Raw genomic sequence first — 13,988 nt, forward strand, 5'->3', positions numbered from 1 at the left:
TTTAGCCCCTGTAGTGTTTGTTTATATGTAGCTGAGATTTATTTAGATATAGAGGTCATCGATCAAGTGGACAATACTAGTACTTGATTAAGATACAGTAACCTTACACTGCGATATATTTTAGTTATCTGTTAATAAGTTTGTACAGTGATATTAGTGTACAACGACCGAATGGTCATTATCAAGGGTAACACTACGTACGTCTCAATACGACAAAGTCATATCAGTACCTACGCATATCTGAGAACGATGATTCATAGCCGTTATGAAACATTGTAGCCAACAGGGCTTAGTTATGAATTATCAAATCATCTGTAGCCATCGACTAGATATTCACACATTTTATGTCCCGTAATGTGTGATAGTGTGTTATTGTCAGTGGAGACCCGCTTTATTAGATATCGAGGGTCGCGTAAGGTTCAATCCTGGATATATGAATGCTAAGATATTTGTTACTCTTGACTTTATGACAAGTCGTTGATTTTAAGTAAAATAGCTTATATGGAATCCAAAGTTTACAGAATGAGTATGTGATACTGGCGTCCAGATGCTCGATTATAGAGTAGTACTAAAGTCAACTTGGTACCGTCTCAATAACGACAACACGCAGCTCAATGAAGCAGTGGCGTACCGGATAATACCGCCCATCTTTGAGAGCGAGGTTGCGTAGGACCGTATAATGGACCTATATTGTATTTTAGTTTCCTCACAGGAGGCTTTTCCAGAAGCTTTTATTGATATATTAATCAAACCACACTTGCCATTTCGCAGCTGAGTCAATCACTACATTATACATTTGTTCCTACCCTTATATGTATTTACAGTGCGTGGTATTAGAGTGTGTGAATTGCCAGAGGAAGACCTCCTTTTATATACATAACGATATGTACCACTTTTGAGTGTTCGTAGTGTAAGGTCTACATTACATAGTGATTAGTTTGATATTTGGCTTTAATTAGCTAATTATAGATCTTGCTGACAGTGAGGCCATCTTTAATATCGTAGCCTCCAACATGACCCATTGTCTTGTTGGATTTTCTTGTATGTTAGTCTTTATATTGCAGTTTTAGTAGTTGCTGGAACGCAAGAGTTTTATGGTCGGGACTTGCGGGGTTGTCCATTACTGGGAAATATGATTGGCTGATAATGATATATGCGAGTTTTTACGTTTATAATATTGCGGTCCAACCCTTTTGTATTGTCACACTATTGCAAAGTTACCGAATGTATATTATTTTTATATTGATGTACTGTAGTAGTATATGTCTTAATGTACTGTTGGTTCGCTGTTGTACAAATACAAAATGTATATACTGGTAGGTATCTGTATCTGTATCTGTATATTCATGTCTTGATGTATATTTACTATACTTTAATAACAATAAAATATGAACTAAACTAAACTTATTATATTGTGTAGCAGAATGCATATATGCAACTCCATGCATATAATGAAAAAATATTAATGAACAGAATTTAACTCGAGATATTACCACAGAAACGTAGGTAAGTCCAGCCCACCCCCTCCCCCACCCGAAAACGCCTTCGACTCAGTTCATATGCATTTCGATTTCGATTTCGCGGGACTGGGAAGAAAGTCAAAGATGTCAAAGATTGATTCCATATGACATAATTTTCGCGGACTGGGAAGAAAGTCAAAGATTGATTCCATATGACATGTTCTTATTTTGACTGACCAGTCCGTTGACTTGCAAATGGACCTTGATGCCATGTATTATTTGTTTATATACAATTACGCAAGGCAACTGGTCATAATTTAAGAGTAATCTGGTCTAATCGATCTAATCGGGTCTAATCGTGATCGTGTAATGGCAGACAGGTGATTGCACATTAACTATTTATTTTAGTTGAACACGACTTTTGTTTAAACTTCACTGTGAATGTATTTTTGACATTTTGTTAGCAAAAATGAGAGAGTATGTTGTATTTGGTGAAATAAAACTAAATTTTTGTATGAGCAGAAACACCAGGTAACTGCAGTGTGATTTTGCAGTAAGCAAATGTGAAAGGGGAAATCTTTCTTAGAATATATGACCTATATTTTTCTTTTCATTTTATGTCAGTTTATGATAGTTCTTCAAAATGAGTAATGTAAATAAAGAAATAGATTAATATAATTCAAATTTAATTCAAATTTCATAAAATATGTATAAGAAAACTGATAATACGAAGTGCTTTCGCAACACGCACAACATATGAGCCGTGCCAACGAAAACCAATATGCTTTGCGAACATGATCGACAGCTGCGCTCGGCGTCTGTAGGTCAATGCTGTCGCTAGCAGTTCTCTGAAAGTAGCTTTGAACGTACAGCTGGATCTGACCAGACGCGGGAGCCAGCTGTCTGATCAGTGGTCGCAAAGCACTATGTTGGTTTCTCATGGCGCGGCTCATATATGATCGTGGACTAAACAGTGTGTTGCATGTATAATAATCTTATCAAAGAAAACTACGAAGTGTAATTCCAACGTTTTTTTTTCCATAGAACGTATTTCGTTAGGCAGTGGGTCGCATTTGTTTTCCTTTTATCCTCAAATCTTTGCTTGCAAACGTCCAACCAAAGATATTCATTGCATGTAATATTGCGGCCACAGTGGTGATTGAAACGGATTGCCTTTTATTTCAAACTGGCCAATGTCAATCTACGTCCACTTGTATTGATCATTATCATGAAAGTTTAATAAGAATTAAGCATAGAAATAAGCAGATACATCTAATAACTGTGAACACAAAGACAAATCAATATCGAGCATCAAATTTAATAGAAATGATTAAATTATTAATTGTTCTCTTGGGCGATTTCAATTCAGTTTCATTTTCAGTCATAAGCTGACCATCATATTGACACAAGGCAACTCTTCACGGAAAATGTCGCTTTTTAGCCGTGCGACACTTTCAATCCTCCTTTTTGGAGAATATTTCACGTTTTTTAGTTGTTACGAAATCGGGACTGGTATTCTGTCAAATGTCCAGTATTCGCGCCGTTTAAATGCACCGGTCATTCGGCGTCTTGTTGAAATTTCCCTCCGTGACTGCGCTGTAGAATGTGGACTAAGATCTTCTTGCTACGGGGTGAACTATCAAAGAATGCTGAAAATGTGTGAGCTGCTTGGAAGACCGTTGCCGATATTTGAGGCAGAAAGGAACAAGGGCTGGGTACATGTAGGGATTCATGACACACTGAAGCGGGTGAGTAAAATCGCAGATATTAAGAAGTATAAATATTGGCATTGGACACATACGTTCTGTACCCATTTTGAAATGTATTTTATTTACTTAGCCTCATGTATTAGCTTTCTACTTGACGTTAGTGTGCCGCTCCCAACATTATCATATATGAGCCGCGTCATGAGAAAACCGCGCAGTCTGGTCAGGATCCATGGTCGCAAAGCCACTATGTTTGTTTTCTCATGGCGCGGCTCATATATTATATTTGTTGAGTAACACACGTTCTAGAAATAGTTGTTACATTTGAACATGTATAAATTCAGTTCATTAGCCGGTTATATGATTTTAGGATATTATGAAGAAATATTGCGACAACAGGGACGATTGTTTAGCTGGACAGAAATGTTTCAGAGAAGGGGATAGTTTTCAGTGCGGCATTAAAGGTACGGTTATTTATGGCTCAGCTTTGTTATCTATTGTTTAAAATGTTGTAGGGAAACTTCCATTGTGAAGTGAATACTTATACCTGACTAAACCAACATTTCAAAACTGCGAACGAAATGGTTACTAACCTGACAATGTGATGGAAATTAAGTAAAAATCCTTACCCGTCAAATTAGTGTGTTTTCTTTGTTATTTTGAAAAAAAAGAAACGGCATCTCAACAAAAAAGAGCGCCAGAACGACAATTTTATACCCGCCAAAATAAAACCTCGGCAAAAACTCTGTCCAGTTGGCGACTATTATTTGTCTTTATTTCGAGTATAAGATGTCGAACTGTCGTATTGTCGTGTATTTGCACCGCCAACATAACACGACAACGCGACAAGTACAGTGTCTTTATGTCGCGTGGCCGTATTGTTCCGACATCTCTATAAATTAAGGGCGCGAGGAAGACATTTTTTATACCCACCATTACGAAAATTCTGTTTACAACCCTTATTTGTTTTTATTTCATGTTTTGGTGTTTGCGGGTATAAAATTTGTTTCTTGCGCTCTTTATTTATCAAGCTATCGTGCCTCGCCCCCGCCGATACGATAACACGGCAGAATAACAACTGTTGAACATATGTACAGTCGAATCTCGGTATCTCGAATTTCAAGGGACCATGCTTTTTATTTCGAGATAACCGAAATTCGAGTTATGAGGAGGGACGTATATGACATTGATACACATATCAGTTCCATTATCCATAGCGCGAATCTTTTTTGTAATCACTTGTTTCCTGTACACGATTCCGTACAGTTTGAGTTTATCAAAGTTTTCAGTTTTTCGAAGAATAAAATTGTTTTCGAGTCAAGTTTCCTTCCTGTACCACGTTCCTCCCCCGGAGGATTGACGAATGATGCTTAACCCCAAGAAGTTAATTTTTTAAACAGTCTCGTCGCGATTATCTCTAATTAATCCTTATTAAATATCACAACTGTTCAAACCATTTAATTCTTCAGTTTAAAGCAAAAGCATTTTTCAGAACGTCTCAAAAACAAATGACCGCTGATTAAAAACATCTAATGTTTACAGCATACAATTATCATTATGGCACGTGTAAACAAGTATGACATCATGTCACTTTGATAATCACCGCGTCTTTGATATGTCGGCATCACGTGTTACTGGTTAGGCAACAAACATGGACATGTACCAACCGCATTCACAATGACATGTGTGAAATTTTATCGCATATTTTTCTAACTTCGACTTACCGAGTTTACAATGCACTTGAATTTTATTGACGGGACTGAAAATCCTTTTCGACATAGCCGGAGCCTCGGTAAGTCAAATTTTTGACGTAACCGGAGTTGAATTACATATATAAAGAAGGCAATTCGACGGGACTTGAATATTTCTTCGACTAATGCGGAATCTCGAGGTAAGCGAGTTTGAGATACCGAGTTTCGACTGTATTTGTTGTATTGTTGTGTTCTCGTGTCTTCGCCGCTCCAACGCGACAGGTCAATATGGCAGAAATGAGCAACCGTAGTTTTATGTCTTATCGTCGCTTCTATTAGAGTGACAAGGGGCCTCCGTGGCCGAGTGGTTATGATCGCTGACTTCAAATCACTTGCCCCTCATTGATGTGGGTTCGAGCCTCACTCGGGGCGTTGAATTCTTCATGTGAGGAAGCCATCCAGCTGGCTTACGGAAAGTCGGTGGTTCTACCCTGGTTCCCGCTCATGATGAAATAATGCACAGAGGGTCACCTGGGGTCTTACTCCACCATCTAAAAGCTGGAAAGTCGCGATATGACCTATAACTGTGTCGATGCGACATTAAACCCAACAAAATAAATAATTAAATTGAAGTGAAAAAGTTATGTCCCGGTTATCTAAGTATAAAGTCACAGTAAAAGCCCGTTATGTTTTGGTCTGTCTGGTGTGACCACTGCCGAGAGAAGAAACACAGAAACATCAGTTGCTTATTTCTGCCTCTAAACTCTAAAAGATGAATTCATTCAGATGATAAAACTGTCAGGAAATGAACAAACTGAATAAAAATATTGCATTTATATCATAATTAAAACGGTTTAGAAGGAACTGTTGGGCTGAAAGTGACAATGTCGTCACGAATTGAACTTCAGCCGGTGCTAGGGGCGTGAGGGGTGCCACACATTTCATTACCTCCAATGACCAAAACATTTCATTACCTCTAATGACCAGAGTCAGTGAAACCGAGATGTTTCCTTAAATATAATCTATTGGTGGATGCTGGGATAGTATTATACATGATAATAAGCTGAAGCAACAGCAAATCCATTGATGGACAATGTCTGAAACTTTATTAAAGATGAGAGGGAATTCGTTAAGGGAGAATTGACTATTTCTTGACGAGGAACATATAATTAATCAAATACCATGCATAAATGGTAACCGAATAATGTTATTTAAGATAAGACCGTGCCTTTTTTTTTATAAGATTTTAAATGAAAGTTATGGCATATCATAAATATATAGCATGGTATGTAAAGAGAAGATATGAACGACATTGCTCCAACATGGATGGAAGAAACATAGCAACGTGCAAAGGGAGACAACTTTTTCCGAATATTTTAAGTACAAATGGAATTCATTTTCAAAGGGAGACAACTTTTTCCGATTATTTCAAGTACAAATGGCATTCATTTTCAAAGGGAGACAATTTTTCCCGATTATTTTAAGTAAACGTCGAGAAAAAGTTGTCTCCCTTTGAAAATGAATGCCATTTGTAAAGAAATAAAGATAAACAATTGCTGAAAACAGTGTTCCACCTTGTTATGTGAAATTTCACCACTCGCACGCTATTGCAAATGCATCAAAACGAACATGTGTAACAGTTCTTTGAAAATGGTGAGTTTTTAAAGGCGTTTGACTGTCCGGAAGTGGGGCACTTATAGGCAGTCATTTTCTGGAATTCAATGTTTATATCAGTATGATGACACTTGTTTCGTAAAGTAATATACATGTTTTACAAGCTTTTCAATTTTCATGCCAAACAACTCTTTCTTTCTATGATTTGGTGTTGTTTGATTTTTGTTTCTCATTGCCTAATTCTAAACCTTAAAAAGATTTATTTAAGGGCCATACATGCCCATAACATACATTAACATCCATTTTTATTCTTTTTTTAGTAAGATTTTTGAAACTGCCTCCAACTGACATAAAAGTCTTTTTATTTCATTTACATTTGCATTTGATGTATAACGTGGTGTTTTAAAAAAAGATACGTGTGGCTTCGGAATTCATTTATTTCCGATCAGTCCAAGATAGACAAAGGGAGATAATATTAAGTTTACACACATGCATTTCTAATCTTTTGCGGCTGAATGTATCGTTGTCAATGAAAGTCTTTGACAAATGAGCCGTGCCATGAGAAAACCAACATAGTGGACCAGCATGGATCCAGACCAGCCGCGCAGTCTGGTCAGGATCCTTGCTGTTCGCTTTCAAAGCCGATTGTAATTAGAGAAATCATTAGCGAACAGCATGGATCCAGACCAGACTGTGCGGATGCGCAGGCTGGTCTGGATCCATGCTGGTCGCAAACCCACTATGTTGGTTTTCTCATGACACAGCTCAAATACAATGCGATTGTTCTTATGTTCATATTTTACCTTAGGCAAAGCATGTTGATAAGATTTATAATTGTGCTAAAACAATTCAATTTGGATTGGTAGTCAACACAGGAAAATCAAATTGTAAAAATATCTAGCATGTATTTTTAAGTACTCCGTGAACATATCTAACTGTGAAAGATCAGGTGTTAAAGTTTTTAAAAAATCATCAGTTGAGCAAAATCTGATTGCCAATCACTACTTTAGTAGAAAATACATATACACATTGCCATTTTAACTCTTCAATTACTTACAAAATGTGTAAGATATAAAGCTAAAACATGACAACGAGTGCAAAATTGAGGCATACACATATTCATAGAGTTCAAAATAATATTTATAGAAGCTTATTTACTTGAATGAAAAACAACAGCGCGCGATCTTTTTTAAATCAAATTTCCCGCCACACTGTCAGGTTTGTAACCATTTAGCTCGCTTTGCAACAACGTCCTCCCTTGATTTCAGAATGCACTGAACCAGCAGGTAAGACGGACGAATATACACCGAATGAAGCCAAGGTCCTCCATGTTGGCGCTACAGTTAGAATGACAAACACTGCTAGACTACATTCTTACTACATTCATTGCTGTGCCGACGGCAACTGGGCTGAAGATTGCCACGGAGATGGTAATTGTATATTAGTTGTATTGCATGCAGGTTTCTGAAGTACTCCCGAGTCCGCTACTTAGTAAAGACTACTTGTGCCATATAACGAAATATAGCTTTGACACGTGTCTGCATTCTGCCTATCTTCGTGCTATACAACGAAACATTGCCTGAAACACGTGTCTTAATTCTGTCTCTCTCCGTGCCATAAAACGAAACATAGTCTTGACATGCGTCTGTATTCAGCCTGTCTCCGTGCCATATAAAGAAACATAGCCTTGACACGTGTCTGCACTCTGCGTATCTCCGTGTCATATAACGAAATATAGCCTTGACATTCGTCTGCATTCTGCCTATCTCCGTGCCATATAAAGAAACATAGCCTTGACACATGTCTGCACTCTGCGTATCTCCGTATCATATAACGAAATATAGCCTTGACATGCTTCTGCATTCTGCCTATCTCCGTGCCATTTAAAAAACATAACCTTGACACGTGTCTGCATTCTGCTTATCTCTGTGCTATATAAGGAAACATAGCCTTGACACGTGTCTGCACTCTGCGTATCTCCATGTCATATAACGAAATATAGCCCTGATACGTGCCATGTAACAAAATTTAGCCTTGACACGCGCTTGCATTCTTCCTATTTCCATGCTATGTAACGAAGTATATCTTTCTTCTGCCCACATCAGTATAAGGTTATTGGAGCATTATGAAAACACGAAAGTATGCCTGTATTTATTTTTTTTCGTAATACCATGTAGCAGTTTTATATAAAGACAAAACTGCGGGAGAGTATTAAATTCCAAACAAAATTATATATAGCTGTGTGAGTAGAAAATTCTTAATTGTATATGATTAAAGAATAAACACCAGCCCACAGAAATTCTGTAACGATAATTTATTTTTTTATATAATGGGTAACACGCGTGTGTGTTTTGTTGAGAAGATAAAGTAACTATTGCGACACAGTAAATAGGATGATGTGAACTGATTTTCTTTATTAAGCATCGACTCCGGCATTGACTGCGGCATCGACTTCCGCTTCAACGTCAACATCCCTTTCGACCTCAACTTTGATTTCAACCTCGACTCCGGCATCGACTTCCGCTTCAACATCAACACCCCTTTCGACCTCAACTTTGATTTCAACCTCGACACAAGCTGCAGCCTCCACCATAACCCCAGAAAGTATTACCATTGATGAAGACAACTGGCATACACTGGATTCTAGCACAAGAAAAAGACAGATTGCATCTGTAACAACTACTGCACTGACCTGGACAGATGCCAATGTAACTATACACATGTTTCTTTCATTTGTTGCCAAAGTAATATAAAAACGTTATGAGCGAAATGTATGTAAGTGATAAAAATGCACGTTTGTGTTGGAGAAGGGGAATGCCGCGGCACACGTCTCGTGGTAATCAGACGACAGTAAAGCAAACATATAGAATGAACCAGAGTACAGTCTGACTCAGTCATGGTGTATTGGACTAATGATGTTACGTGCCGCTCCCACCCCAAGATAACCATTGTGTGACTGAACTCTCAAAAATACACTTTTTTGTCTTTTTTCGAAGACCATTTTTTCCTTTGTAATTGTTTGATGTTTGGTATATAACTGCAATACAGTTTTATGTACATGTATATATAGGGGAGAAATATTTGCTGATGTTAGAACCAGGAGTTCAACTATAAAGTATACGCATTGTATTACATGTATTTAATATAAAAAGCAATTGGAATATGACGCAAACCATTAAAAAATCAAGCTGAATTAATGAAATTGCACTTCTGCCATTACAGTGGTTATCACGATAGGATAAAGTGAAAATACCGCTACAAAAAGTGAATAATGAAATCTCACCCGAGTTGTCGTCTGAGTATGAAGTTTTGCAACACATTTCTTTCATAACTTATCTAGTTTCAAAAAGTTGTCCTCATTTCAAAATTTTAAAAGAACTGTTGGATTTGTTGTCGGCGCAGGTTCTATAGGTCAGTATCTCGCAGCAAACACTTAGTTGAATTGAATCTAACTCGAACCTCTAACTTTGTCCTAAGTAGACTTTGTGAAACTTTGTTTTCTCATGTTCTGTTCAATATCGTTATTTGGGAACCCAGATGGAACTAAAATGAGCCGCACCATGAGAAAACCAACATAGTGCGTTTGCGAGCAGCATGGAAACAGACTAGCCTTCGCTAACCGTTTCTATAATTGCAATAGGCTTTGAAAGTGAACAGTATGCGCAGTTTGGTCTGGATCCATGCTGGTCGCAAACGCACTATCTTTGTTTTCTCATGGCGCGGCTCAAAATCTGCATCGGCATATTTACGTTATGTATGTATGAACATTAATTCGAACACTTAAATATTAATGAACAATGTAGAATTTACCATTTTCAGAAAAGAATGATTTTCATTTAATTCTTTGATATTTAATGTATACAAATGTCCATCAGACTGTTTGCAAGAAGAACGGCGGAACGCTAGTTCGGATGTACGACGAGGAGGAACGGTTACTGATACATGATTGGTTGTCAATGTCTCCGATGGAAGGTAATGTCTGTTAACAAGGTAAAAAAGTGCTCTACGTTGAATTACAAGAGGATAACTATACTAATTACGAGTAAATAATTACATTAATTTATATGTGCAGCTATGCATATATTATATCATATTTAAACACATTACAAAAACTCGTTATCTCGAACTCGCTTATCTCAAAAGTTCGGTTATCTCGAAGATATTTTCAAGCCTGAAAACACGTGCACAAAATATCATTTGATGTCGAATTTCGGCTATCTCTAAGATATTTTCAAGTCCTGCACCGAAAACACGTGCACACAATATCATTTTAAGTCGAATTTCGGTTAGCTCGAAGTAAAACCCTCGTTCCCTTGGAATTCGAGATACCGAGTTTCAATTGTAATTCTGTCGCGCCATGAGAAAACCCACATAGTGGGTTTGCGCGGATGCGCAGGCTGATCTGGATCCATGCTGGTCGCAAACCCACTATGTTGGTTTTCCCATGGCACAGCTCAATTATGAATTCACCCGTTAACTGTAAATATGAAATCGCAGTTTAATGTAATATGAGTTTCAGAAAATGAATAATATTTCTACACACACCATAAAATATTTTTTAAAAGCCGTTCGGGCCAAATATTACACGAACATAAGCATTTCTACGGCTGACCCAGGTGCAGATCTTTACAGATGCCGGTCCATACTTGAATTTAAGTATTACTTTTCAGCTCAGCTTTGGGTAGGGGGTAAACATGACATGGACAGTGACAGATGGCGTTGGGAAACGCCGAGTGGAGCGGTGCAAATCATTGATGTGTCTCTATGGGGACCAGGAAAACCAACTCCAGAGTTAGAGAGAAAATGTACAAGTTTATACCGAGATCCGACGACCTACTTCCTAGGAAACTGGAACTGTAATGATGAGCTTAAATTTATCTGTGAAAGAGATGTCACCGACGTAAAAGTAGATGACGGTGACTGGTTTATTGTAAATTCTACACGAGAGACGCGGGAAATAGCTTATATAGGGAATCCGACACTATCTTGGGAAAAGGCGCAGGCAAGTACCAGTCATTTTTATTACTTCCGCTATTTAATAGTAGAATGGACTTCTTTTGTCTTTGCAATGTCTTTGAAAAAAAAAACAGTACTGTTCTCTGTCGTAACCCTACTCGGGCTTGAGCTAGCGAAATGCTTCACCACCGTTATAAACTTTGAAATTGTCAGCTTAAAACCTTGTGGGTGCTGGCTTACAGTTTGGCATTTGAGGTAAAAACAAAGATGCTGGTACAGGAAAAAACAATGCTGCAAAAACTTCAGTGGTGTTTAATTTCCGCTCCAATTCCACGGCCAGTGTTACTTTGTTACGCTATAATAGTCGGTGCAAGAGGGCGTGATGACGAGTGTTGCCCATTTCATTATCGCTCACGACCTACACCAGTGTCCGTCAAGCCGTATTTGTCATTGTTTTGCTTGGTAACGGGCTCGTGGTCTTATGCTTTTACAGTATTCTTCTTAAATAAATTGATTAATTTTCTTACAGGAAGTATGCGAACAGAATAGCGCCACGCTTGCACACGTGTATTCCTTTTTGGAGCTTGAAATCCTACAGACAAAGTCTATTCAATTTGGCGGTAAAACATTTTTCTGATTTTGTCACTGCTTGATATAAAGTACATTCGTAAAAACTTGATATATAGCTTCATTGCCTCCCTGCTGCTCACTTTAGGCACTTAGGCTTCATATGTTGATGCTATGAGAGGATAACGCTAATCAATTAGCCCGGTGTAACAGGTGTTCGCACAACAGAGGAATACCAATCCTAAAAAGCCACGTAGACTAAAGGATTTCCTGTTCTGATAACCTAGGTGACATATGTTTTATCATGTCATTTTGCATAGAAGTTACATAATGATTTCCGGTAGATCACTTAAAAACAGCAACTTCAGTGACATGGAGCCGCTCGATTCCCCCACCCCTCCCCAATTATGTACATGTCATTAAAGTCGGAGAAAAATAAATACTATTATTATTTATATATATATTATTTGAAGTTGTAGAAAAATAGATATATGATAACAAATGACATTTTAAAAAGTAAAGTACAAGTTTTATATGTGTATGATGTGTGGAATTAGACTTGAAATGCTTGTTCTTTTCTGACGAAAATAATAATAAAGCAGGCTTTTCAGGTAAGATATAATAAAAAATATACATGTCTTTAATCAAAACATATATACAGTAGAATAAATTACTTGACTGAAATCATCTTTACAGTGGCAAAACATTTCGTAATATAATGAAAATATTATGTATGTTTCCTTAAAAGTAATAATTCAATCATAAACTTTATAAATATCTTCCTTTGTAACATGTTTTTTGATTGGCTAATTTATTTAAAAGTGTAACTCAAGCGAGCGATACTCGCTAAGCGTATAAATTTGTACGCTAAGCGTATATTTTACCCGGTAAACGCGTAAAAATACACGGTGAGCGTGTACTTTTATAGATCTACCGATTGAAATACACGGTAAGCGTGTAAATTTACACGCTAACCGTGTATTATGGTATCGCTCGAGCGATTTCAGACTTTTGACCCAAACGGTACGTCATATTGGTCAGTATGCCCAAGGTCAAGGTTACAGTGATATCTGCACTGAAAAATGTTTCCTAACGCCTGGACGATCAGATGACTCCTTTGTTTAAAAGTCACGATGAGGTGGAAACATTGTCCGGCAGTGGTCAGCAGATAATCCCTGTTCTCTTGTTATTTTGGCGTCATTTGGTCAAGGGTTAAAACCATACCTCATTGTATACGCGTATCTTGTTACTACTGTTAGCACTGATAGCTTTCATAAATGGTGTTTGAGGGTAGAGGGGTGTCACTTGTTTTACTAACATCTTTTTTATTTTTATTTAAGTGGACAACTGGTTAAATTAAAGTTTATGACCAATGTACTGACATAAGTAAACAAACATAATCAAGAAATGTCTAAGGAAAAGACTGATAATTTATATATCGTTTGTCCTATATTCAGAGCAACTTTGGGTGGGAGCGAAATACGACCGCAATGTAGAAAACTGGTATTGGTGGTCCAATGGTTCGAGTCCTGAGACCTACGTTAATTTCACATTTTGGGCTCCCGGGGAACCAAGCAACATAGACAGCGAAGTGGAACAGTGTTTAGAGTTGTCACAAGGAATCCAGTTCAACCTTGGCGACAACACTTGTGAAGAAGAGAATAGTTTTCTATGCCAGAGGAAAATAACAGTAGCCATCCCAGATGACGCCTGGTTTTCTTTGGGACCTGACGATCTAACTCTGAGAGAACTGGCTTATGTGGACAGTCTGCCACTTAACTGGCGTCAGTCTCGGGTATAGTCATATCAATGTGGCGTCCCTGTGAAGGTCATATGAAAAGTGTCCACTGTGAGAAATATGAATATCGACTGACACTCGGTCGATATTTATCGGTCGATATTAATATTTCCTGAAATGGCATTTTTCGCATCACCCTGTCAAGAATGCAATATTTAAAACAAAAAGTCAAGTTAAACAAATGGTGAAATTAACA

This window comes from Mercenaria mercenaria, chromosome 6, assembly GCF_021730395.1.
Source record: "Mercenaria mercenaria strain notata chromosome 6, MADL_Memer_1, whole genome shotgun sequence".
Lineage (NCBI taxonomy): Eukaryota > Metazoa > Mollusca > Bivalvia > Venerida > Veneridae > Mercenaria > Mercenaria mercenaria.